Source organism: Choristoneura fumiferana, chromosome 13, assembly GCF_025370935.1.
Source record: "Choristoneura fumiferana chromosome 13, NRCan_CFum_1, whole genome shotgun sequence".
In the NCBI taxonomy this organism is placed as follows: Eukaryota; Metazoa; Arthropoda; class Insecta; order Lepidoptera; family Tortricidae; genus Choristoneura; species Choristoneura fumiferana.
The window spans coordinates 10,302,626-10,329,350 of NC_133484.1; the positions used below are offsets into that span (position 1 = coordinate 10,302,626).

A 26,725-nucleotide genomic window follows, 5' to 3' on the forward strand; every position below is an offset into this window, starting at 1 on the left:
ACTTACTGGTCGTGGGTGCAAACCCGGGCCTGCACCTTTGTTTTCCGAAATTCATGTGCTTACATTTGAAATTTAACGCGAGCTTGACGGTGAAGGAAAACATCGTGAGGAAACCTGAACCTGCGAAGCTCAGTGGCGTGTGTGAAGTTCCCAATCCGCACTTAATGCGAGGTGCATAATCTGCTTTTCTTTCAACTATTACAGGAATAGTAGACGAAAAAAAACTCATGCTAAACAATTAATAGGAAATAAATGTCACTAGCACTCGATGATTCCATTTTTGTAAGTTTACATTCGCACTCCCAAAAATGTCCACGGAAAATTCGCAAGGTTCCCGCCAATTTGTTTATTTTTTCAAATTTCTTACTTTTTTTTGGCAGAGTCAGTAGCCAGTAGCAGATATTTTTACCCGCGATCTGTCAAATTTCGGATGGGCGCCAGGTTGGCCAACCAAACACACAAAGTTTTTTTTAAATATACGGCTACTTACTGTTTTTGGTAGGATTGGTAGCAACCTGTAGCAACATTTTTTTATACGCAATCTGTCAAATTTCATAAGACCGTCAGGTTGAGCAACCTAACACTAGATTTTTTTACACTATGCAGGCTAATTTTATAGCAAAAATACTTGTGAATTAGAATCGTTTATTGCAAGTCACATTACAATTTAAAGGTGTTGCGACTTGGTTTAAAAATTTTGGAAACCTAAAACAATGCAATAAAGGATTTTCATACATTTTTTCTTCTCTAGAGCAGAAAAGTCCCGCTTTGTGCTGGGTATTTAGTGCGGTTATGATTCAATTAAAGCATAGTTGGAAGAAAATGATATTACCAGAATGGCCACGGTGAGGATGAGCAGCAGTTTCATGTTGCCATGCCTGGTCGCCAAGTAAATTAATGCTGTTCATAATGCACCCACCCGTTTTTATACACGAAGATGCTCTCGATTGCACAGTTGTTATGTAAATTTTGAGTAAATTATTTATTTCAATAAAATCGGCCAAGTGTGAGTCGGACTAGCGCCCCAAGGGTCCGTAAAGTCGTGGGGAATAAAAAACGAATTTTGAAAATTTGTGAACCCCATATATTGTCATTTCGAAGTTTATCATCTCAAAAACCACCGAACCGATAATAAAACATAACAAAGAATCACCGCAACGAAACTCGCTTTCACATGAATACAATATTATTTTAACCCAGGACACCACCTAATTATAATTTGTTAATTCTTATGAAATTATATAAATAAATAACACATTAAGATTGGTTTTTGGAATCTTTTTGTATTTTTTTAATTCCATTCCAAATTTTTGTTACTTTTACGGTCATCCCGTAAAACCCATATCGAAAATACAAACTGAAATACAGATACACAGAAAAGCCAGAAAAATAAGACTAGCGCTGGGAATTGAACACAGGTCCTCAGCATTCATTGCTGCTTGCCATAGTGTCGCTGCTTGCCATTGCCATTTTCTACTACACGAATCCTTCCGATTTCCCCCGAAACCCGAAGGTTTTTCTAAGAGCTCACGGATTGTAAGTATCTGTGTTTGTAACGGTAAAGTACGTTGCGACTTCGTATTACATAACAAACAAAAACATGCATTTAATCTATTTAGCAGGATAATCTTGAGTTCTGAATAAAGTTAAATTAAATTTCCAAAATTAGAATCCGAGAGAGGACTCCAAGGGAGCGTGGTCGTAAAATTTAAAGTTAGGCTGAATATGTAATGAGACAGCTGGGACGTTTTCCAGCAGAAATTTACACGTTCACGGTAATGCAATTACTATTTTTAATAAATTATGATACATCTATGAAAAATTCCAAAAGAAAGCGACTGCTTGACATTGCTTGACAAATAAACCGCAACACTTTAGCTAAAGGAAAAGATTCCATTAAGTCTGAGCTACCGTGTATTAAGACTCGAGTATTTACACTACCTAAGCATTTACTGACTTGTCATTTAGCTCACGTCGAAGCCAGTGTTCCTAGATGCGAGTATCCATATTTAATCTTCAACATAGTGCACACCTTCTATTTCATTCCTTGTATAACATTTTCATAACCAGTGTTATGGGAAGTAGCGTTGTTCTTGGGAAAGTTGTTAATTATTATTGTGATAAAGAAAGTAATAATAAGGATTAATTGTATTGTATCATATTGTACCTAAGTACAATTAAATAGGTCTCTTGAAAATGCATATATTAATGTAGTGTTCGTCTAGCAAATTAAGAATTTTAGCATTCACATTCTGAATCGAGACTTTCAGACGTTAATTTTCAAGATGTTGTGTAACCTGCACATAGTGTGGCTGTATTGAAGTTTACCGTTTTTATTACCTTTTTTATGTGAAATATTTAGGCTTCCGTACCTCAGTCGACAAAAAAGAAACCCTTATACGATCACTTTGTTATCCGTCTTCGTGTTCTAAGGTGACTTTGGTCAAGGCAATCAAAAGGTTAATTCGTTAAAAAGGTGTTTCCGTACAGATTGCTGGAGAACAAAATAGGAACTAGGAAGTCCCAGTTGTCCTAGAAACTTGAAATTTGGTACGAAGGTAGCTCTTAAATATAGCGTTAATGATAACGATTGTATAATATCTTTCTTTTTTATGTCTATCTATCTATGTCAATAATCAATCTAAAGCAGGGTTTCTCAAAGTGGGGTAACTCCTAGGGGTTCGCTATTCGACGGTAGGGGTTCGCGACAAGGTTTACGTGATGGTGGCTGCAAGACTGGCAAGATGATTAAGATTGGTTTTTGGAGTCTTTTTTTATTTTTTTGGGTTGCTTAGTACCCATAACACAAGCTTTGCTAAGCTTAATACTTTGGGACTAGGTCAATTGATGTGAATTGTCCCGTGATTTATTTATTTATTTTAAATATCGGTATCTTCTTTGTACCATTATGGCATTAGACTCAGTTTAGCTTTTATTGTGCTTTATTTTGTGTATGTAATTCAGAAGAATGATAATTTATCTAGTATTAACTAATAGAATAAATATTATTTTATACATTAGAGGGGACAATCAAGTCTTTGAGAGAATAAGTAGCACCTTTTTTAAAGATCCCTCAGAATATCGCAAGTAAATAATGAACTTATTAAAAAAACGTACGCTAAGACGTTTAAGGTTCCGTAGAAAAAAGGTTAAAAATTAAAAGGCCATTTAAAATCGAATTAGTTTTGCCCTTTGACCGATTTGTAAAGAATTTTCTATCGGCATGACCCGCGTAAATTTTTATAAAAATAGGTACTTTTCAGCTTTGACCTTTCAATATATTTTTTTGCAAAAGTAATGTGTATATGCATTGCTTACTTATTACATATCTCATAAATAAAGAATATAATTCTTACCTATTTTTCAAATGTTTTCGCCAAATTACTATTTCCAAGTCCAAGATGTTGTATAGCCCCAGAGTGAAGCAGACAAGCTGTTAGGGTAAATTGAGAGACCTCACAGTTCGGTGCGTGTTTATAAACTTGGCTGCAAACTTCCGGATCCCGGTCCCACACAATATTATGCCTGTAATGTACCGATACATTACATCAATCACCCCTTTAAGGCTAATCGATATTTTCAAGGAAGTTGTCATGGTTTTGTTACATTTTAAACATTCCAGGAAGTGCGTAAATTTAACATGTGACTTATGACATGTTATGTTGATGGATGAAGGCACTATTTTACCAAGGTTCGGTATAATTGCGACATAACAATGCAGCATGATTAGTAGCGCTGAAAACAAAAGTAATTTAAAATGTTTAAGCCAAGCGTTACATATTTCATATTTCGTCGGTGCTTTATTGGTGTGAGTTTCACTTTATTTACGAGCATTTTAGCAACCGGCACTGCAAATAAAAAAACAATAGCATGGCGATAGTATCTTGATAATTTTGCAATAACATCAAGAATAGTATTTCAACGAAAGGATACTTCGCGTGCAGAACTAGATGTGAAATGAAACTTGCTCAAACAGTGCAACAAGCTAGTAACAACTTTCTACAGTGTAGACCGAAACTTTGAACTTGATACTACGTAACTGTGACTATTTGTTAGCTATTTACACAATTATGTAGGTATTTGTGATATTTCTAATGATATGCCATATAGCCATAGCAGGAAAAGCTTAAGTAAAAACTTGCATGACATCTATAATTTACAAATATCTTGGTGAATACCAATAAACTTGCAGTAAACTGAACCACTTGATAGTCGCGATCAGGGCCCAGTTGCATAATAAAGTACAAACAAATACTATTAGGGAATTTCAATAAAAAATCGCTAGTAACGTACCACTTGCTTGTAGGTTATTATGCAATTGGGTCCATAACCGCATTGTTGACTTCAATAATCTTAGCCTTTTACAACAGAAGTACGACCAGCGTTTTCGTTTGAAATACCTACATAGCTACGCGTAACACAGATACCAAAGCACAATCTAGTTAGTGAGTTAATGATATATTTTGTTGTCTTTCTTGTAATTGGACGTGGTGTGTGTAAAAAGCCTTAGGGCTTAGCGGTTTCGCCTCTCAAGCAGAAGATCGTGGGTTCAAACCCGGGTTTGCATCTCTTCGAAATTAATCACTGGCTTTACGATAAAGGAAAACTATCTGAGGAAACATGCACAAAGTTACGAAGCAATTGAATGATGTGTGTGAAGTTCCTAATCAGCACTGGAGGCGCGTGGGAACTACGGCTCAAGCCATTCTGGGAGGAGGCCCGTGTCCAGCAGTATGTAGAACGTGTATGTATAGGCCGGAATGACGTACATTTATAAACTATGGACCACATCGGTGAGACGGGATATTGGAAAACTTTCTCGTACGTTCGCTTCTTTTATAAATCTATCATTCCCACATAGAAACTGTTACAATAAAATATTAAAAGTCGGAATGCGAGTGCCGTAAAGCACGGAAGTCGCGAGAAGTTTATTGAATTCTAGTTTAAAATATTTTCAAACACTCCAAACGTACGAGTACCTACGTTGTAAAAATGCCACTATTGTGCTAAAGTCAGCCTCTAGTGGGATAACGATAAAATTTATTCTATGAACTGAATACTGTTATGATTTTTTTATTTAAGAGGGGGAAAACGAGCATGGGGGTCACCTGATGGAAAGCAATCACCGCTGTCCATGGACACCCGCAACACGAGGAGTATCACAGGGGCGTTGCCGGCCCCTTTAGAAATTGCTAGGCTCCTTTTGAAAATTCCTAAGTTGAACCGCTCCCGGAATGCGGTCCCAAGAAGCTGGTTTGATATTATTAAAATATCAAAAAAGCCGTACGTGGGAAAAAGTTCCGCTTAAAGCGGACGGTGCTATATAAATTAATCTCAATAGTAAGTATATGAAAATCAGTGGCTATATATGTAAGTACGCGCCCATCGGTATTTACAGACAGATAAATTCAATTCAATATATTTATTGCATGGGCATGAGTTTTAGATAAATGATAATTATAAATTTAGTTCACAGCTCATCATGTCCTGCCTCGGAGAGGCGTACAATATTAATTTAATAAATTAATACAATACAATAATAATAACATTTCGATTAATAATAGTTCCGAATTCAAAAATATATTTATATTAATATTAAAATTTATGTCAAATGTAATAATGTACCAAATAATAACAACATATAATTATTCTAATGAATTAGGAGTAATATAATTGAATAGTCTGTTGAAAAATTAAAAAATAGTACCTATTAAAATTTATGTGAAATCCAATATTATTCCTAATAATAATAACAATAATTAATGTCAAGTTAATTCAAATGTCATCTTTACCAGTTAATTAATAAATTATCGCTATTAATTATCATTATTACATAGACTTTTGCTGTATCACAAAATTCAATATTTAATCTAAGTTATATTATTTTGAGGACAAAAATTCAGACATATTATAGACACATTCTTTATTATCTAGTTGTAAAATTTGCGCTTAAAAGGCGCAAGAGGTAGTTTTTTTTATTTTGATTGGTGATTTATGTCAAGTGTAAACTTGACAGATTACAGACTTCTATTTACTTACTTCCCTTTATTTTAATACTAGAGTTTACCCGCGGCTTCGCTCGCGTAAACTATTCGATGTGGTAGTTACAATTGAAATTCCGGGATTTTACAAAATTCACGTGGGGAATCCCAAAATTTATATTGTAATCTTTATTGAGGTGTTGTGTTAAGAACAACCTATCCCGTGGGAATATTGGAATATCTACATACCAAATTTCATGACTCTAAGCCCAGCGGTTGTTATTTCCAGATTTTATCCCTATCCCGTGGGAATATCGAGATAAAAAGTAGCTTTGCGTTATTGCAGACATCCAGCTATCTACGTACCAAATTTCATCCAAATCCGTCCAGCCATTTTAGCGTGAAGGAGTAACAAACATACACACACACACACACACACACACAAACACACACACACACACACACACACACACACACACACACACACAAACACACACACACACACACACACACACACACAAACTTTCGCATTTATAATTATAATATAATAAGTAGGACTAGTAGGATAATCGAAACAGTCACCTGCTTATAGATGAATAATGTTTTTTCATCGTATCAAGATACCTAAATATGAACTTTTCCGACAAAATACATTATTCATTACTTCTGTACAAAAACAGTGATAATAAAAAATCACAAAAGGTTTACGAACACCGTTTCTTATGCATTATCTACAAATCTGCAACTGGAGTGCCGATGGGCGTGTAATTTAGCTTTCCCTGGATGCCGCTGACGCCGATGGGCGTCTGTTCTGCAGAAGCGTCGGCATCGCAGTAAAGTACCTGCGTAATCTGGCGCGCGGTAATGAATGGGTTAAAGAGCTTTACAGACTGCAATGCAGGATAATGAATAGAGTTATTTTTCCCTAAATGTCAAAACTGGCATAGATAATAGATCGCTCGCTTTTGGCTCGAAATTCGAACTTGTGATTTTATTTTACTTAATATACAAAATGTACACACCCAAAATCATATTTTCTCAAGTTTTTCGCGATTCCCAAGGTCAAAGAATCTAATTGCTTTAAAATTCCAAAGAAATAATGCGTTGTTTGGGAGAAACATGTTATTGTAGAGCGCCATCCTGCTCTGTCTCGTTTTTTTTCCCGTTCTGGCGGTTCACTTTTATATTATAGATAATTTTTTAACAACTTCTTGCCTGGGTTGAAGTTAAGTACCTATGTTATGTTATCTTACTTCTCCATACCTGTGTTGTAAAATCACGTTTGTTGTATGGGAGCCCCCCTTAAACATTTATTTTATTCTGTTTTTAGTATTTGTTGTTATAGCCGCCACAGTTATACATAATCTGTGAAAATTTCATCTGTATAGCTACCACGGTTCATGAGATAAAGCCTGGTGACAGACGGACGGACGGTCGGAGGGACAGCGAAGTCTTAGTTAGGTTTCCGTTTTCACCCTTTGGGTACGGAACCCCAAGAACTACAGAAGACTCTCAAAGGATTTTTCTTGATTTAAAATTCAAGGTTGATTTAAATAGATACACTCAATGAAGACTGATCTATTATTTTAAACAATATGGAAGGAAAATAAAAGAGCGTCGAGATAAAGTGAAATGTGGAATCATTCTGTAGGAAAATCACGTACGTAATCATTCTTGAGCTCTATTTCTTACATTTTCATTGTTATGGTGGCGATCACCTTTGTTTTACAAATGTGTTAGTAAATGAACACAAATTGCAATATTTCGTGTCAATAAAAACGTAAGAAAAGTGGCCTAACAATTCGCAGTACTTAATAATATTTATTTTATCGCTAGGTAAAGTGTGTACACGATAAAATCCGGGCATGCCTGATCTGGTGTATCTTTGTAATTAATGCTAATTTTCAAGCAGCACTTTTTTGTACTTAATAGTCAGTGGTTATGAAACTACATAATAAAAATACAATGTTAGAGCGTCTGTGAGTTTTAGCTTTATGTATTTCACTGTGCCTAAATTGCCCTGTACAGCGTTTTTTGATAATCTTCACTCGTTTTCAACTTCAATGCCACAATTGTATTTATATTTTCACAAGCTGTTTTACGCTCATTAGGATATTATCTTTCCAATAAAAATCATAATGTTACTGTTTTCTACTTGGGGGAGTAGGGAAAACTTTCTAATCCAAGCACCAAAAAAAATACAAACATTGGAACATAGAACCTCCTCCTTTTTTGAAGTCGGTTAAAAAGGTAGTTTTTATATGGGAGGCATTTTTCTGTCAAGAAAGCAAATTCAAACTACCTCAAATTATATTTTTATTATGTAGTTTCATAACCACTAATTACTAAAAAAAATTCTGCTTGAAAATGAAAATTAGCATTCATTACAAAGATAAACCAGATCAGGCATGCCTAGATTTTATCGTGTAGACACTTTATTGAATTTTGCTGAATTTTTTTTTCGTAGAATCCATTGTTGCCAATTTTAAATTGATCTACTTTCACGGACATGTCATTTAACGTGAAGAGAAGTCTGTAGCGGCTGTGCCGGCTTGCCGAGCACGCCCTCCAAAATCAGGGTGAAGCTGTGACGGTGGAAACACCAACAGCATTTTCATGGTTATAATAAAGGACATTCCATAGTTCATGTTTATGTGCTCGTATTTACGATTAAATTATTTGAACTATAACCAACCGCAGAACAATTTCATACTATAAATGTCGTGAAGATTTTTCAACATTGTAGCATCATTTTGGTGTGATAAGTTTCCACAGTGGGCCACAATTTCACTGTTATGTTACATGTGTAACATTTAAAAATAGTGCGTATGAATTTTCCGGGCTCACATCATTCTTAATTTTTCATCATGCATCACCCGAGCACACTTGTTGGCACAATATTAAACTATTACTATACTACTATTTACTTAGACACACGTAGTTGGTACTTTCGGCGCGTCGAGATCTATGTATAGACTGTATGTTTCTAACATCAAAACGGCGCACAAAATTTGTTCACAACGCGGATTTGTGAACCTTTCACTATAGTTTGTTGACGTCCGTGACAAGGGTTGTGTCAAAATAATATTGATGATTGATGCGCCGCGTACATCTAAGAGGTACATAGATATGTAAATTTTTCAGGTTAGGTATTTGCAACTTACAAAGTATTTAGCACAAAATACTATTAATGACAGGTATCGGAGGAGCTTTATACTTTAAGCAAAAAAAAAATGTCTTGATAACGACATTAAAAATCAAACGCGTCTGGGGTAAATAATAAGAAAAAGGGAACAAATTCGGGTACCACTGTCTGGTCTGTCGCAGCTCAACCTAATATGTGAAGCTATTTTTTTAAATCAAAATCCGTATCTTTTCACTGGCATTTTTCATTTATTTTCTAAATAAATAAGTGCAATAAAAAATATTAAAGTATGTAAAGTGACGGGCAACCCTGTCTTGTACCTACATAATATATGATGGCTGATGTAATCTTTTATGTCACATTTCGATCAAAAAATTGATGGGTGTAATATATTTTTGATGATATCTTAGATTAATGCTTACCAGTGGCGAAGAGTGAACATTTTCACTAGGCATAGCCCAGAGTGCGAGGGAACTTTGAAACAGTTTAACGTAGACAAAGAAACATTCATTTACATTTGCTACCAAGATTACTCCCACGTCCACTAAGTTGTCCATCCACGTAGCCATCAAACAAAACGCAAAAGATGCCAAGCAAATAAGTAAAATCTGTATTCTATTTTTAAAACGGTTAATTTGCGAAGGAACGTTGACGGAAAATTCCGCAAGGATGCTCGCCCAAAATAGCCAAAACGCGATGCAAATTATATACTGTACCTTTGAACGTCCCGAACCGAAATGAAAGAAAGATGTGACAAAAATACGAGTATGATGAGCATGCGTTTAACTTCCGGATTAGCATCATTGGATAAATTCAATTTAAAATGTAAAATCTCAATGGCGCAGAAAATTAATTAAGTATGCAGATGTAGATCATTTGAAAATTTGCTATTAAAATATGTAATAATATGTTGTTTAGTTAATGAAAGAATTTTAAGGGATGCTATTTAAACTACGATAACGAACTACTTAAGTAATTTAATTTGGCCATTGATCTCTGTTTGCCTTCATTCAGGTAGTAAAATTATCGACAGTTTCTCTATTTGCATGGTATTAAAATTAAATATCTAGCACACATAAGTTTAACTGCTGCCTCTCTTTGTAAGTTTTTATCTCCTAAGCAGGTCAGCTGAAAGAGTTTCAGCTGACTTACCTGCTTAAGGAAGCAAAACTTTCAAATAAACTTACTTCCTGAACGAGACCCCTCTGAGGAAAGTTCATCATTCGACTACGTACTTGTTTTTTTAAATGTATATTTTAAATTCTCGTGTGTAAGTGTAATAAAGATATTGATGTGTGTGTATGCATGGTGATCGTCCATTCAATTCGATATCCTCAGCGACTGAACCATTGTGTAGGTACTCGTATAGCTTAACCAGAGGGCCTACTTCGAAATACGAAAATCGAAGTTAATATCGTACCGTCCCTCTCATTCTCGTATTAGCGTCAGAGGGACGGAACGACACGAACTTCGATTTTCGAATTTCGTAGTAGCCCGCTGGCCCTAATGGTCATTCGATTTTATGCGCAGAGTGTATTGTGAACGCGCGCGCGTTTACGACGCAGAACATCTTCAAAGAGCTAATACAAAAGAGACTGAATCTCGTTAGAAGCGTGTTAATAACGCGGCGTGTGCGCCTAAAAAAATAGGTTTAAAAAACTGTAATTTGACTACGGAAAAAACGTGAAATTATTTACACGATTTACAATTACCCTGGAAAACAGCTTATCAACTTGACTGAACAACGAGATGCGTCTGTTCACCCTTCTTGACGAACAACTAAACCATGCTCTTATTCCACGCTTCTGGCGTTGTATTTAGAGTCAGACGGAGTTGAAGAGGATTCAGATCTCTGATAAGTAAACCCTCCAATGACCTTAGCGAGGTATGAATGGGGACTGCACCTGAGAGCGACATCCAGTGACAAACTAGTGAACTAAAAGTTGCATGCTTATAGAATAGAATTTTTACTAAAATCTGTTGAGATTTGGAATTGTGTAATGGTTTATTAACCGTTTATTGCTACCAAACTAATGTAGTGTTGCCGCTTAATTGAAATTGATAGCAGATAACTTTGTAACTGTACTTTATCTGTACCTACCTAATACAATTTTGACGACTTTCGAACCTCATAGCTCCTCAACCCTTGTCTTCTTAAACCAAAAACCTACTAAGAAACCTCCAGATCATTTTTAAAGACCTATCTAATAATGCCACACACGTCAGCTTACGCTAAAAAAAAATTTCAATCACTCAGTTTTTTTTACGTAAAATCCGACGAATATATTTTTTTATATAATAAGGTATCCTATGTCACCCGGAGCATAATAACGAATCGATTGACACCTTATTTATTAGAATCTGACGAGTAGTCTAGGTGCTATGGTCAAAGTCTAAGAACTTACAGAACTTACATTTTCTTACACTGTGCTAACATACGTAAATACAAACATACATAGACTGCTAAAATCATAACTATTCCTTTGGCTTTGCCGTAGTCGAGTAAAAATAGGTCATGTGCAAAAGGACCTAAAAAAGGTTCGGCTACAACTACGCGCTACCGGCACCGCAGCGAGAGCTTCTTTGTTCATTGCGTGTGTTGTCAGGCATCCACTGAACGGTGAACGCCTCGGCCGCGCATTGAACAGAAAATATGCTCACGGCATCGACAGTATTAAGGTAGTTAGCTCGATATAAATAAACGAATATGTATGTTTTAGCGTAAAATTTCAATAAACAGAAAGAAATTTCCAGAATATTTGCCCTATTTATAGGTAGGTACGCAGATACGTATTTAAATATCATTACCAAAAGCTCAAATGTTTGCCTATTAATATTGTACTCGCATTATGGTTATGTTTAAATATTTAATTTTACCCCCTGTTTCACCATCCATTGACTAAATTTATCTGACGGATAAATGTGATGCCGTCTCTGTTTGTTTTGTTCGAATAGAAGGAGAAGGCATCACGTTATCCGTCAAATAAAATTAATCAATGGGTGGTGAAACAGCCCCTTAATGTTTTATTGGATGTTTCTATTAACTTCTCCTAGATAATCAGAATTCTTTTCCACTAAAAAAAAAAAATCCCAGCCTATATACGTCCCACTGCTGGGCACAGGCCTCCTCTCAGAATGAGAGGGCTTGGGCCGTAGTTCCCACTCGGGCCCAGTGTGGATTGGGAACTTCACACACACCATTGAATTGCTTCGCAGGCTTGTGCAGGTTTCCTCACGATGTTTTCCTTCACCGTAAAGCTCGTGGTAAATTTCAAATGTAATTTCGCACATGAAAATGAATTTTCCACTAATTATTATAAATGCGAAAGTTATGTTTGTCTGCGACGCTACTGCTACGTATCTACGCTTAAACCGCTGAAATTTGGGATGGAGATTAGAGACCCTGGGAAGGATATAGCATAGTTTTTATCCCGGAAAATTGCATAGTTACCGCGGGATATTTAGTGACAAAAGCGGGCAACAGTTAGTGTTGCCATAAAAACGCAAATTATTCAAAAGTAACATGGCGACTGCAATATTATGTACAATTAAAGTAACTAATAACTTTTTATTTAGGTTAAAGATAAACTAGTCAGATAGAATGTTGTTCTAATCCTAACTTAGATTCTGGTGCTCAACATAGAGCATTAAAATATCCCGTTATAGATATTTCAAGAGCGAGTTAAAACTGTTGGAAGTAGTCAGTGTTCTCAATTTAGTCACATATTGAATGCGGTTAGATTCCCACAGCTATATATTCCCACGATGAGAGAGCTATGTTGAGTGAAAGGATCTGGAGTGATTTACAAATTGAATGAAAGGCGGAGGGCAGGAAATCTCATCGCAGTAAATTTTGCTAAGTGATGGTTAAAACGATTACAAATGAGGCTTCGTTTAAAAGCGATAACAATTAATCTAATTGTACTCCGTTTAAGTACCATCAGCCAAATAAGTGGTCTATCATTTTTTAAACAAGTTCCTATCAAATGAATATGTCGCTAAAAAGTCGAACTTTCAAGTTGATAGACAGTCTATTGGCATTATTGTTTTATGGCATGCAAACGATCATCAACTTTAGGGTGGTAGACCACATATTTGGCTGATGGTACATTCCCTTAGAAATAAACATCGCATGTTTCTTTAAGGCAGTGTTTTTCAAACTTTTTCAGGACGCGACCCTCCCTGGATCAGAAAGTTTTTGGCGACCCCCTGCTTACCTCCACTTACAGTTATTTGTATTAATCTTACGTTAATAATATAAAAAATTAATTATCATACACAATAATGATGCGACTGTAACCCTGGGGTGTCGCGACCCACATATTGAAAACACTGCTTCAAGGGATGAAACAGTAGGCTTATGTTCTAAAATAAAAAATAGCCTCTCAGTTAAATTAGAAGAAAATATTGGACAAGTATTTTTACCCGACTGCGAAGAAGGAGCATGGCATGGCAACTGCTTTTGGCACAAAAAATGAGTTAAAGTTCCGCGTGACGTCACGCGTAAAAAACTTACTCAGATTAGGCCATGACCATTTTCATAAAAATTTAAATAAAATCTGATAGATGCAAATCTATACAATGAAAGTTTGAAATTCTGATACTTCAATAGTTTTGAAGCACCAATTAACTTAACAGTATAACAGTTTCCTCGCTTGAGCTTTGTAAATTGTCTGAAATGTTCCGGAATATGTTGATTAAAGCACTAATTGTTATGTGATTCCAAACATTCCCGATTGTCTAGAAATCTAGATCGCAGTATGCTGCTGAGACAAAAGGGTAAACAACTTACAAGGTGATTTCGAATAGCATTCTAATTCTACATTCAAATTACGTTTGCTTTAACCACCTTTAACGTTTGTTCGGATACGAATCCAACCTTTGGCAGGTATTTAAATGATTCTAGGGTTAAATACAAATGACTAACGCACATTACTCGTATGTCAGTATTCAATAATTTTATTATAATCAATTTATCGTATTTGTCATCATATATCATCAAAGTCTACTGTTGGCTCAAAAGATTATACAGGTATTAGTTAAAACTGAGAGCAGTAATGTCAACTCAAATGCATTTTCATTTCATCTCTTGAATTTACTTTTATCCCTATCTTGAACTATAACTAAATCGCTATAAATATTTATGTACAACTTTTTGTATCTCTGAAACAAGTTGTGATTTAAGGCTGTGATTTTTGTATACACAAAAGCTTGTTTTGTGAAACTTAGAAATCATAGAATATTTTAACGTAAATAAATTTTATACTAATATTAATGATGGTGTCAATGAGTCGGATCTACAAATTGGCCATTTTGGGATTATTACGTCTAAGTCAATATAAAACAGTACACTATTTGACTTTGACACAATAATTGCAGATCCAACTCTGTTCATAGTCACGGTCGTAAATATTAAAAAGGTTAATTTACTTTTTAACCGACTTCAAAAAAGGAGGAGGTTCTATGTTCCAGTTTGTACTTTTTATGTATTTTCACCGATTACTCAGTCAATTGTGGACCGATTTTCAAAATTCTTTTTTTATTCAAAAGAGTATTCTTTTGAGGTGGTCTCATTGTCACCAATTCATCTGATGATGGGATTCTAAGGAAATCGAGGGCAAACCTCAAATTTTATAGGCACACCTATGGCGATTTTGGCATTTTTAGCATTAAGATAAGCATTTACATTCAGAAAGTATCATTTGGTAACCTGGACCTGATGAAGAAGACCGTAGATGACCAATGGAACTCGTCAAAGCTAAGTAATGCTCTCTCGTCTATAAACGATCATGATTAATATACCTAGATAAGCGACTAAGAAGAAGATTTAAGTTAATGATTCTTTCTAACTGATCTGATGCTGAAGCCAGAAGGTATGCAACGGAACTCTGTTATAAAACAACGTAACTAAGTCGTATTTGGGCTTAATGAAATCGTTGTGAGATGTACTTTGGCTACGAATCACTAAAAAGTGAGAAATAAAGAAATTTTTTAACCGAAAAGTAAAACTGACTCCACAAATTCAATTTCAAGGGTTTTGTGGTCGGTTCCATTTTTGTTATCTTTGAAAACTTAGGAGGAGAAACACGCTCACCAAGTCAATTCTCTCTTAAGTTTTTATTTTTATTTTCACAGCATTTGAGCACCTACGAGTAGTATGTAATTTTAGTGTTTATTTAGCATGTTAGTAACACATTCTTAAGTAAATGAATCTATTTGCTGTTTTATTGAAGCAAGAACAAAGCGGAAAGTTGTTTGTGATATACGACTATTGTTTCCGAACGCAACGAACCTTCACGACACGATTGTATTATATGACCTTCACGATTACTGGTATCGTGCGAATTCCAATTTGATAATAAGTACAGTTAGCAGCCATAGCTTTGCATTTACTTATCTATTCCGATTTATGCCATTATTAAGAGTAGTAAAACACTTCGAGAATCAAAAAGGTTGAAGACTACTGCGTTAAAAGTTGTGTAGTAGGTCCATGCTTGAAATCTTCACCAAAGATACCGGTATAAAACTGGTATTGTTTTGTTGTACGTCCCAATCGAGAAGAAACACTGGCTTGAATACCTACATCGGTTTTCATCGTCGATATATTGATCATACTAGGCACATATAAATAACGTCTATAATGTGAACTATTGGCTACTAACGAGCTCCAATCACTACACTTTCGATTGTCAAAAAGCGTAGATATAGCAAACAATAAAAAATATGACATGTTTGATCTTTGGCCATTACCTTCAGATCTTTACCCAATATTTTGATGATACCTACATCAGCGGCCCGTAAAGTCTTATACATCCTACTCAGAGACCCTTGAAAAGACGTCGGGAAGACGAGCGGAGCAAGCAATTTTTTAATACTGTCTAAATCAATAAAACCAGTCTGCAAACAATTTTGTGATCTAACTTTACCAACTATCATTCCGTTGTTACGACCTAGAATCGTAATGCAAAACTCCGTTTTATATTTACTGCAGCATTCTACGGCATTGATATTAACGTCACAATTAACATCGATACTAAATTGTGTTTGTTTGTTTACTTCCTTTTTCATTCGTGGTAAAATTGCAATAACTATAACCAATTTTATGTACCAGGACAGCGCTAAGAAATACAGATATTTGGCACCATTAAAAGTAGCAAATTTACGTATCTTTTGTAAGCAACATTACTTTTAGACCATTTAGTGATAAAATGTTTTATTATTAATCAAATTAGCTTATAAAAACTCCTGATGGAACCTTGTTTATCAAGATTCACTATTATCAACTACGAGCACTTATCCCCTTCGAGACGAAATATAAGGCGACCCGACTCTGTCAGTGATTTGTCACTGAATATATTTTCTAACAACTTTGTTTTCCATCAGTTTCGAGTATTTAAGATATGTCTTAAGAAATAAAAAATACAAAAAGATTCCAAAAAACAATCTTAGACCGTCACATGCCCAGTTTTCATCTTTTTTGCTCTTAATGCTAACGTGTACCTATATCTATATCTCATTATCGTAGACTCTTGATGCCAATGACTAGTGCGGTGCGGTGCATTTATTTTGTATTGTCGATAATGCCTTTAATTATACGAAGATAATGGAGGATTAATTTACTCTTATCCGTAACAAATGGTCATGAAATAACTTAAATTTATTATATACTTGATTTTGCTCGCGGCTTCTCCCGCGTGGAATTCGACTATCGCGCGCTGTTCCCTCGGGAATTGTGCATTTTTGGCCCATAAACTATCTTTACGCCAAAAATCACGACGATTCGTCGCTCCGTTTCGACGTGAAAGATGGACCAACATACAAGCACACACACTTCCGCATTTATAATATTAGTATGGATGTAAGTTGATACATTGTAACTTGGTGGTGGAGAAAAATAAATAAAATGTACTATTACTATTCTTACATTATTAAAATATGCCGCCGTTGCGAGTCCGTAATCAAGAAAGATTTATGAATAGTTTATCAAGGGAAAAATCATCATCATATCCCTTACTTAAAAAGTTAGGGACTAATGTAGTCTCTAGGACGCGTGACGGGTTAAGAGCCTAGTTCTTGTCGGTGAAGTAATCTCCATTCTGTACAGGTCTAGTGAAAAATGATATTTTGTCGGTTAAGTTCGTAATTAGCTTGCTTTCTCAATGCTAATCAATTCAGTTAATTCATTAAACTTAAGTAAACTAGTTGAGAAACAAGATAAAAACGAACTTTTCCAACAAAATGCGATGGCAAAACATTATTCACTACATCTGTACGCCTCTCTGCCAATGCTTAAAATAATCACTGCTGAACGGTTAACTAATTCAAGCTCTTAGTGGCTTCAGAGAAGAATAATTATTCCTGGACTACATATCCAAGCAACCGTATTTAGAATTTTCTAACAGCTCTCTCTCTTTTAGCCTGTCATATTGTACCTACTTATAAATAAATACTATTACTTTTGCATATGTTTATTGATTCACATTAAAATTTTATCAGTTGCAAAATAAAAGTCACAGATAAAAGCTAGTTATTGGTATAAAGGCGAGTGCTTAAAAAATCCGACCAAGTGCGAGTCGGGCTTGCTCACCGAGGGTTCCGTAAAAAATTGTGTATTTATGAATATCCAGTGTTAGCAGCGCCCCTTTGCTAAGCAAAATGTACGCATATATTATGGGGTCATTTTAGAAGGCTTCTTGACATCAGACGTGAAAAATTGTGATTTTCAGACCTTATTAATTGTGCTATAAAAACTACCTTCTTATATAATTTCTCTAGGACAGCCTAAAGTACCCTATAAATTTTTCGGTCAAGGTTATTTTGCATCCATGGCAATCGGAAATACTTTCAACTCGATACCTCCTTGAGTTCTCGCGATAATGGGTCTTGACAGACAGACGGACGGACGGACGGAAGGATGGACAGACGGACCACAAAGTGATCCTATCTGGGCCTGGGTTCCGTTTTTTTTTCTTTTTAAAAGCCTAAAAATGTAAAACCTTTTATCGATATCGATAGAAACCATAAATTCATTACATTGCACGCCCTAGCGAACGGGTTCGAAATACTTCGTAGTAGTTGCAGCGCAGCTATGTATAGTTGACAGAATTGTTTTCTTTTAAATTCGCATGTATTAGGTTTCTATAAGGATGTGCTCGTAGATTACCAAATTGAATTAAGAAATAAGCGAATAAAAATCCAAGTGCCGTGACAAAGTGGCAACTTTACCTTCTTTACAGGAACTCGGCAAACTTTGCTAATTACTGGCTAAGATTCAACGTCACGTAATTCGATTAAGAAACAAAAAATATGATTATGAATGATACTAATTAATATTTATGTTGCGTTTGCACCATTAATTTTAATGGGCATTGTTCTTGACGAGATCGGTCAGTAATTTAGCTCTCGAATATCTCTGTGGTATCGGGACCAAGGTTGACCGAAGTTGGGTTGCCAATCGGGGGCGTCGGCAGCCACGCATTCTTCTAATTAATTAGCGCAAAAAGACAATTTGATGACGGTCATTACCAACTAACATTGCAATCGACTAAGCGACGATCAAATTTTAAGAAACAAATGATATAAAGTTTAAATGGAATTCGATCTAATTTTGTAGACGTTCTCGGGCAAGTATAATTTTTAAAATTATTGCCCACTTAGTGCCACACAAACCTACAAATTTGCCTCGATTTGAATTTTGTTATAATAGCTACGAAATTATTATTCATAGACTCATCCATTTTAGATATTGTCAACAAAGAACGATATCACAATGATAATGATCATAACGCTCGTGGTCCCGGGTTTGATCCTCGGTCGGGGTAAGTATTTGTATGAAATACGAAAGTTTGCTCTCGATTGTTGGATGTTTAACATCTATTTATAGTTTGCGACTAGATGAAATTGGTGTCAGTTGTCATGATATAATTATTTATTTTGCCACAAATTCGTTGCTAAGGATTAAAACGTATCCTAACCCATCTTATTTTAAGAATGTCCATGGGTGGCGGTGATTGCTTTCCATCAGGTGGCCGACCTGCTCGATTACTTCTTATCATGTAAACAAGGGAATCATTAAAAATTGGTAGTTATATTAAAAACTGCTTACATTCATCAGTTAAAAACCTGAGCAAGACGAGTACCTACCTACCTCCCTTTGTCAAGTATACGCATAAGTATACTTGACAAAGGTGAGGTACTATTTCGTATTCAACCATGTAAGTATATACGCACACTTATAGTGCTGTGATCCTGATCCTCCCAAACTTCTGTGAAGGAGGAAAGTTGAAACGACTTAGAAACTAGGAATAGCCGAATTGTTTGATCTACAAATCCGGAAAGTGTCGTGGTAATTGCGACTTCAAATATTCAGCTCTTAAATATTAAAAAGAAAAATCGTACTAAATTTTAGTTGCTGGGTATATGTAGGCAAGACGAAAACGGCTCTCTCGGCGTTCCTGTCTACTAATTCTTAAAACCAGAAGGCTTCCTATTTTAAAGAGATTAGATAATATTTCAAATATTTATTTTAGAGAAATACCTAAAAATCTCAATACATGCACGGGGTGAGGTTCACTAATATGTTGCATTAAATCGAATCTCATAATTTTGTTTCTCATAACAACCTTGAGCAGAATCATCATATCACCGAATTACTTTTCGCATATATTTTTTCTCATACTATAATTTCTCATAATTTTAAAAAGCAGAATATTAACATCACATAATATCGCTGAGAATAATATTTATATGTTCGAATAGTTGCAACGCAGAAGGACATATCTCATAATATTACTTATAAGGATAATAAAAAGCAGAATAAAATTTTACTAAACATTCCTTGCAATAAAATTACTCAGTATAATGCTGTAGGATTAAAAACATCACAGCGTTGTTTTAATCGTAGTTCTATATTAACCTAACCTTTATTGGCAGCAGTAAGATTCTGGCGCTTTGCCGGCCGCTACCGCGGCACGCTCGCTTCGCTCGCTCGGCTCGCGCGCTCTTGTGGTCGCAATTCTAACCTAACCCAACCTACTATGTAGCTGCTGTTCGGTTCTGGCGCTTTGCCTGCTGCTGTTACAGCACGCTTACTTTGCTAGCCTTAGTTTAACCTTAACCCATTCTTATGGTAGCTGTTAGTTCCTTTAACTATTTCATTACGCCGTGTTAAAGTCAGCGCTATTTAAAATTCCGTGAAAATACAATAGTCCAAACTAGTATTTTGCTATGCCATTATGCCATATAACAATAGGCGATACTAATGTTCTGCTGTTTAATATTCTGCAGAAGTAAATTCGGCGATAAGACCGTGTTCTGCTATTTAATATTCTGAGAAATGACTATTATTCGAACTGATAATTATGCAAAGTTATGATTATGCAAAAGTATCATTCGGCTAAAAAAAAATGAGATACTTGTTATGCGAAGTGTATTTCGGATAATCAATATTATGCAAGATAAAGGGAACCCGCGCGGGAGGATGACACACGTCACGATCGTTACTCTGACCAGCAGTGACCACTCCGCCTTATGACTAGGTACCATCAGCCAAATAAGTGGACTATCAATTTTTAAACAAGTTCCTATCAAATTAATATGTCGCTAAAGTCGAACTTTCAAGTTGACAGACACGTCTATTGGCATTATTGTCTTATGACATGCAAACGATTATCAAAGTTTGGGTGACAGACCACATATTTGGCTGATGGTACCATCGATGTTGGACGACTTTCTAACAATTTTACAAGCTTTTATTTCGTTTCACCTGTCCCGTTGTCTGACTGTCTCTCGATCTGTCTGTCTGTCTGTCTGTCTGTCTGTCTGTCTGTATCGAACATACAAACTGAAATATAGATGCAAAGAAATACCAGAAAAATAAGACCAGCGCTGGGAATCGACCCCAGGTCCTCGGCATTCCGTGTCGCGTGCTATACCGGTACACCACCGCTAGACAACGGTACAAACACGAATTTCTCCTATGCACCACTTATCTCAGCCTGTTTGTTTCTACCTTATAAATAAAATAAATAAGATAATTTTTCACTGAATATACTACTAAGACTCCCATCTTTCAACTTGTAAGATTGAAAGAAAAGTTACATACATATATGTACTTGTATACGACCGGTGCGAGTTAAAGGCTTTTAATAAACAAATTGATACTTACGTCAGCTTAATGTTACACAAAAACAAACATCTCGATTGTTATGGTTGCTTCACTGTATTTCTTGACTAATGAATCGGAATGCAGATCATAATGTAGGCCTACTTACCTATGCAACGCTTAAAGTTTAATGACTTTGCATGCACATGATTTTATTTCAACAACACAATATTTTACTTCAGACGTTCACTTTTGTTAAACATGATACCATTAATCAGTTTTAAACTTTAATACGATCTTAATAACTTTGATAAAATATCACAGGAACATGAAATGTGTTGAAAGTAAAGATAAATGTTGATAAATATTTATGCTAATTATTTTTAAGGCCAATTTCATCAACAAAGTATTATTTTAAATTGTTACTATAGCATTTTATCGACACCTGCCGACAATGTTCAATATTTTTTTGAAACTGGTGCTTTTTATAACATATACTAAATGAAAACCCGGCTTCGCTCGGGTAAAATGTACTCATAATATGTTTGAAAAAAAAAAATTGCCACTGTAAAGACTGTCGTACTTATCGAAAAATCTGAAGTATATTCCCAGCCTTAATACTATCACAAACGTACTTACACAGCTAACCTACGTATCGGTATTTCACCAGTAGATAGTTCTCCTAAATCTTATTTACCCAAATAACTATGATGTCTCTGTCTCATAATCAAAGAAATTAGACCTAAAGGGCCCCATATACGGTACGATTCGTCTGTACGATCGATCTGATGAAAATCGACGAATCGTACCGTGTGTGGGGCCCTTAAGAGGTCACAATGGAGAACGAAATGCAAACCTGTGACACCTGTGACACGTGATGACGTGACACTAACGCCACTTTGATGTGATGACTTTGATATGTTTACTTCGCAACGCCATTATATACTTAGTAATTTATTCAAGTTTATATTGAAAATACTCGATAATCCGAATTTTCCGTCTACAAGTTGTCGACTCAGATTGACTAATTTTTTACGCTCTTCAATTTGATGTGCATTTCGTTCGAGTCTACCGTACCCCTTGACGAAATTATTAATATAGATATTTTTTTCTGTAACATTATTTGACTATCTTGGGGAAAATTCAATTGCATACAGATAAACAAACAAGTAATATTATTAGCTAGTATCCACGTCTTTATTCCCGTTTTGAAATAAAAAATAAACTGGGTCCATATCCTTTGGGGGTTTAGAAATAATATGTTAAACTTGAAGCTTCTTGTTCCAGTTATTTCGACAGTACGTTGACTGTCAATCGGCCAGATATATGGTTCCCTTATATATGTAGAGACTTTAGTATAGGTACCAATATACATTGCGCTAGTTAGGCTGGAATATTGGGCTTCAATTAAGCCGCTTATTAGATAATCAATTAGTTCGTAGTTGGCGAGTTTATGATCTGAATACAAATTTATACATCATACTATACCTCGCCTCATCTAATGGTTGGGATATATTGTTGAAGCACTTAAGCTTTAAGCTTAGTTCTTACTCGATGAACCCGTTCTTGCTTGAAAAGCTTAAGTTAACTATTATAACACAAATTTCCAATTTGAAGCTATTCGTACAGTTGGCTATAATCAATTATAATTTTACTTAATTGCTTGAAAAACGCCTTTTTTGACGCTATCATATTAATTAGACTTAGTTATTTAAGTTTGAATGTTAGTATGTTTTGATGTTTGTTACTACATCACACGACACAAGGGATTTAGATGTAATTTGGCTAACAGATAGCTGAATCTTTGTAATAATACATAGGCTACTTTTTATCTCCAAATTATCCTTTCAAATTAGCGTGTCGGCCTATATCCTACTGCATGGCGCAGGCCTCTTTTCAGAATGCGAGGGCTTGGGCCGTAATTCCCACGTGGGCCCAGTGTGGATACCGAACCTCGCAGACACCAATGAATTTCTTTGCTACGAGTAGTGTGTACAGGTTCCTTCGTGTAGTAAAGACTAGTAGTCATTATTTGACTCTTTCAACCGCCTCATTTTTCTGGTTACATTTTTTACAAATTTCTAACAGATCACTAAAAACCTGTATCAGAAACTGGTAATTTTTATAGGATATTATCCGAAAAAACCGGCCAAGAGCGTGTCGGACACGCCCAAAATAAGGTTCCGTAGCCATTACGAAAAAATTAAGTAATAATATTTCTCTAAGGATTTCGTATTTTATACGGAATCTTCCATGTTCAGGTATATTTTATAGCTTAGGCTGCTATTTACTCATAAACTACTAATAATTCTCAAGCAAACTGAGTCATTATAGTTTTCCTTGAAAGCTTGATATACTTACTACCATCCTGTTTTTTTTTTCAAATTTTTCCACCCACCTGTTTAGATTTTAGAGGGGGGGACGCACGATTTTAATGAAAATTTGCACTTTAAAGTTGAATATTTCGCAAACAAATCACTGAATCGAAAAGTCGTCTCAGCAACCCCCTAATGGTTTTAAAAGACCTATCGAATCGAACAATATCCTACACTATAGGGTTGGATGAGAAAAAAAAATACCCCCACTTTACGTCTTGGGAGGTAACCTAAAAAAATTTTTTTAATTTTTTTTATTGTACCGTTTTGTCGGCATAGTTTACATATTATATATCCGTGCAAAATTACAGCTTTCTAGCATTAATAGTCCCTGAGCAAAGCCGCGGACGGACAGACAAACAGACAGACAGACAGACATGGCAAAACTATAAGGGTTCCGTTTTGCCATTTTGGCTTCGGAGCCCTATAAATGAGACGGTTGAGACGCTCGAATACGAGTAATGACCCGGTAAACACCAAAACATCACTAACAAATCAAAAAGCGGGTCTTCTTCTATTAAATTTAAGAGCTATGCGCTTGTCGGTGGAGTAATCGCCACTCCGCACGGTCTTTGGCCAGCAGTTTGACTTCCTGATACGACAAGACACCCGCCCTTTCCCTCATCTGGTTTAAATAGCTCAATCTTGGTCTTCCTCTACCTCGTTTACCTTCTATTTTGCCTTCTAGTAGGTTAAAAAAGAAATTGTCCTGTCGTATCAAGTGTCCTATCATATTTCCCCTTCGCCAATTTATGGTCTTCAACATTCTTTTTTCTTTGACCAAAAGCTGTTAACACAGCAAAATCGACCCGCGTTCAAATTAAGGTATATTATGCGTTCACGGCTCCATCGTGACTCCATAAAGGCCACCGCTCACCTGAACCTGCGAACTTTTGTTACGACACTGCGGTCGCTACACTTTTAATTGATTGCCGGATATAGCCAAACCGGTCTCTGCACTGTCGGAAATTTTCATTGTATGTTAGTCACAATATCTGAGGTCACAATAATAAGAATGCGTGTCAAGGGCGTCTCCGATCTTGTTTTTGATAAAATTGCAAACGTGGTGGCAGACGAGCGAGCATGTCACCTGATAGTAAGTAAGCACCATCACCCATGTATATTGCAACACCATAAGAATTAAAAAGTAACTGTTGCGTTTTCTAAAAAATATTATACTAAATTAATATCGCGAGAGAGTTGGTCATAAAAGTGTTTTTTTTTTCGGCAACATCCATGAGTAGTATCGTATCACCGTCATAAAGACCAGAAGTAGCCAGAAATTAAAAGTAATATTAATATTTTGATTAACAAGCATTTTATTATTAACTGCAATAAAGTTAAAATTTTAAATGCATCGTTTACCATAATTTTATTTCTTAAAAGATTTATTTTAGAATTATTTTTATTTGACTGACTAATCTAACCTAACCTATGACATTCAGGTGCAGTCAGTGCATAATTTATCACTTCTATTTATGGTAAGGCCGCGAATTTTGACCAATGGACGTTTCAAATTTTGAACGCCGTAAAAAAAAATTGAAAACACCTAAGTTTAATTATTTTTTTATTCATAATGACACGAATAATACTCCTCAGGGCGCAAATGAGATAATGATTTGGACCCTTATTCGAAATATAAAAATATATTACCCATCCAAAATGGAATAACGAAGGTTGACTATTTTATTTGACCACGATTACTTAACAACCTTATTATTGGGCATGCTATTTAACTTCTCATGATCATGATTTTTTAAACAATTTTATGATAAAACGATAGTCCTACCGATTTGCGGAATCATGATAATTAAATAATTTCATGTTTTATATTTATTTCTTTTCACGTGCACAAAAAACACGTTTTCGTTACGAATAACTTAGGGTGAGACGCTTTAGCTAGCCTTTATAATCGCCCCAATTGCGTATACATTGGTTTTACATGGCAACTAATACTCTAATAGGGGCACATCGATGAATAAATAAATCTCATCAGTTTGTTGACAAACAAGCCATCAAAAGTGACGCGGAGTTTTTTTCGAAAAAACGTCGAAAGTGCTTGTTCGATTTTAAGGGAAGTAGTGATTATTTTTAATGGTGTTTTTCATACATAGGTATCTTTTCCATGTAATGGCATGTGTTATTATGTTCAAAATGTCGTTATTCACCATGATAAACGATTTTTTGTATAAAATACGTTACACTTTCGACGATTACTTAATTTTACAAAATGCTACGTATTTTGTACATAACGTAACGAAAAAATGTGGTAAAAGGAAGTCTACACAGAAAGAATTCTAACTCACACCAGTTTATTATTAGTGGTCCAATGACTGCACGCACATCATGTTAGTTAGATGGATATTTTGAAGTTAAATAAATTTTAATCTGTAGGTTCAGGATCGGCACAGATAATGTGCGAGTTCTTGTTCACGTCCTGCTACATGCATAGCGTATTTAAAGTGAGAGAAACAAACGAGAGAATCACTTACCTACTTAGTTCATTTGCTAACCTAAGACTTAATAATCATAATAATTTATTTCCCAAAAAGCTTTTTACATTGTCCACTTAACTATTGATCATACTTCCTAAATGGGGTAAAACCTGTCTGATTTAGGTTTTTGCCATTTCTTTGAGGTACTTTAATAGCTTGTACAGTGCCAAAGTCACAGAGCATGCTCCAACAAAAAGCTGGGTCAGACCTTGTGCAAGTCCGCCCGGATTTGCTTACCACATCTTCACTCGCTAATCCTGCCGTGAAGCAGCAGTGCTTGCACTTTGTGTTTCGGCGTGACACAGTAAGACAGCCGGTGAAATACTGGCACTGAGTTACCCACATTTAGGCCTTCTAGGTTGGCAACGCGTCTGCAATACCCTGAGTTGCAGAGATTCTTTCATGGCGCCTGGCTGCGTGGTGATCTCTTACTCATCTTGATCGCTTGCCATCCATGAACAGTCGACATAACCAACATCAAACCACATCCAAACTCGCTATCGCTTATTAACTACGTCGTTCTATTTGTCATCTGTTAGAGAGCCATGTAAAGATCACTTTATGAAACCAAGTTCGTCAACTAGAGGTACTTCTACTTTCCACGTTCTCGATGTTTAGCTCTATAA

The 26,725-nt window shown here is 35.6% G+C and overlaps 1 protein-coding gene across 3 annotated transcripts in view; it reads right to left on the minus strand.

The window, feature by feature from the left end:
- The window catches only part of Pxd (Peroxidase), a 141,826-nt gene that overhangs the window by 62,025 nt on the left and 53,076 nt on the right, over window positions 1-26,725 (minus strand). The window contains exon 1 of one of the 3 annotated variants that reach the window (XM_074096233.1): window positions 3,357-3,454. The exons of the other annotated variants lie outside the window; for them this stretch is intronic. The gene's annotated coding sequence lies outside the window, so the exon portion shown is untranslated. Of the gene's footprint in view, window positions 1-3,356; window positions 3,455-26,725 lie in introns of those variants that run through there. 3 annotated transcript variants of the gene reach the window in all.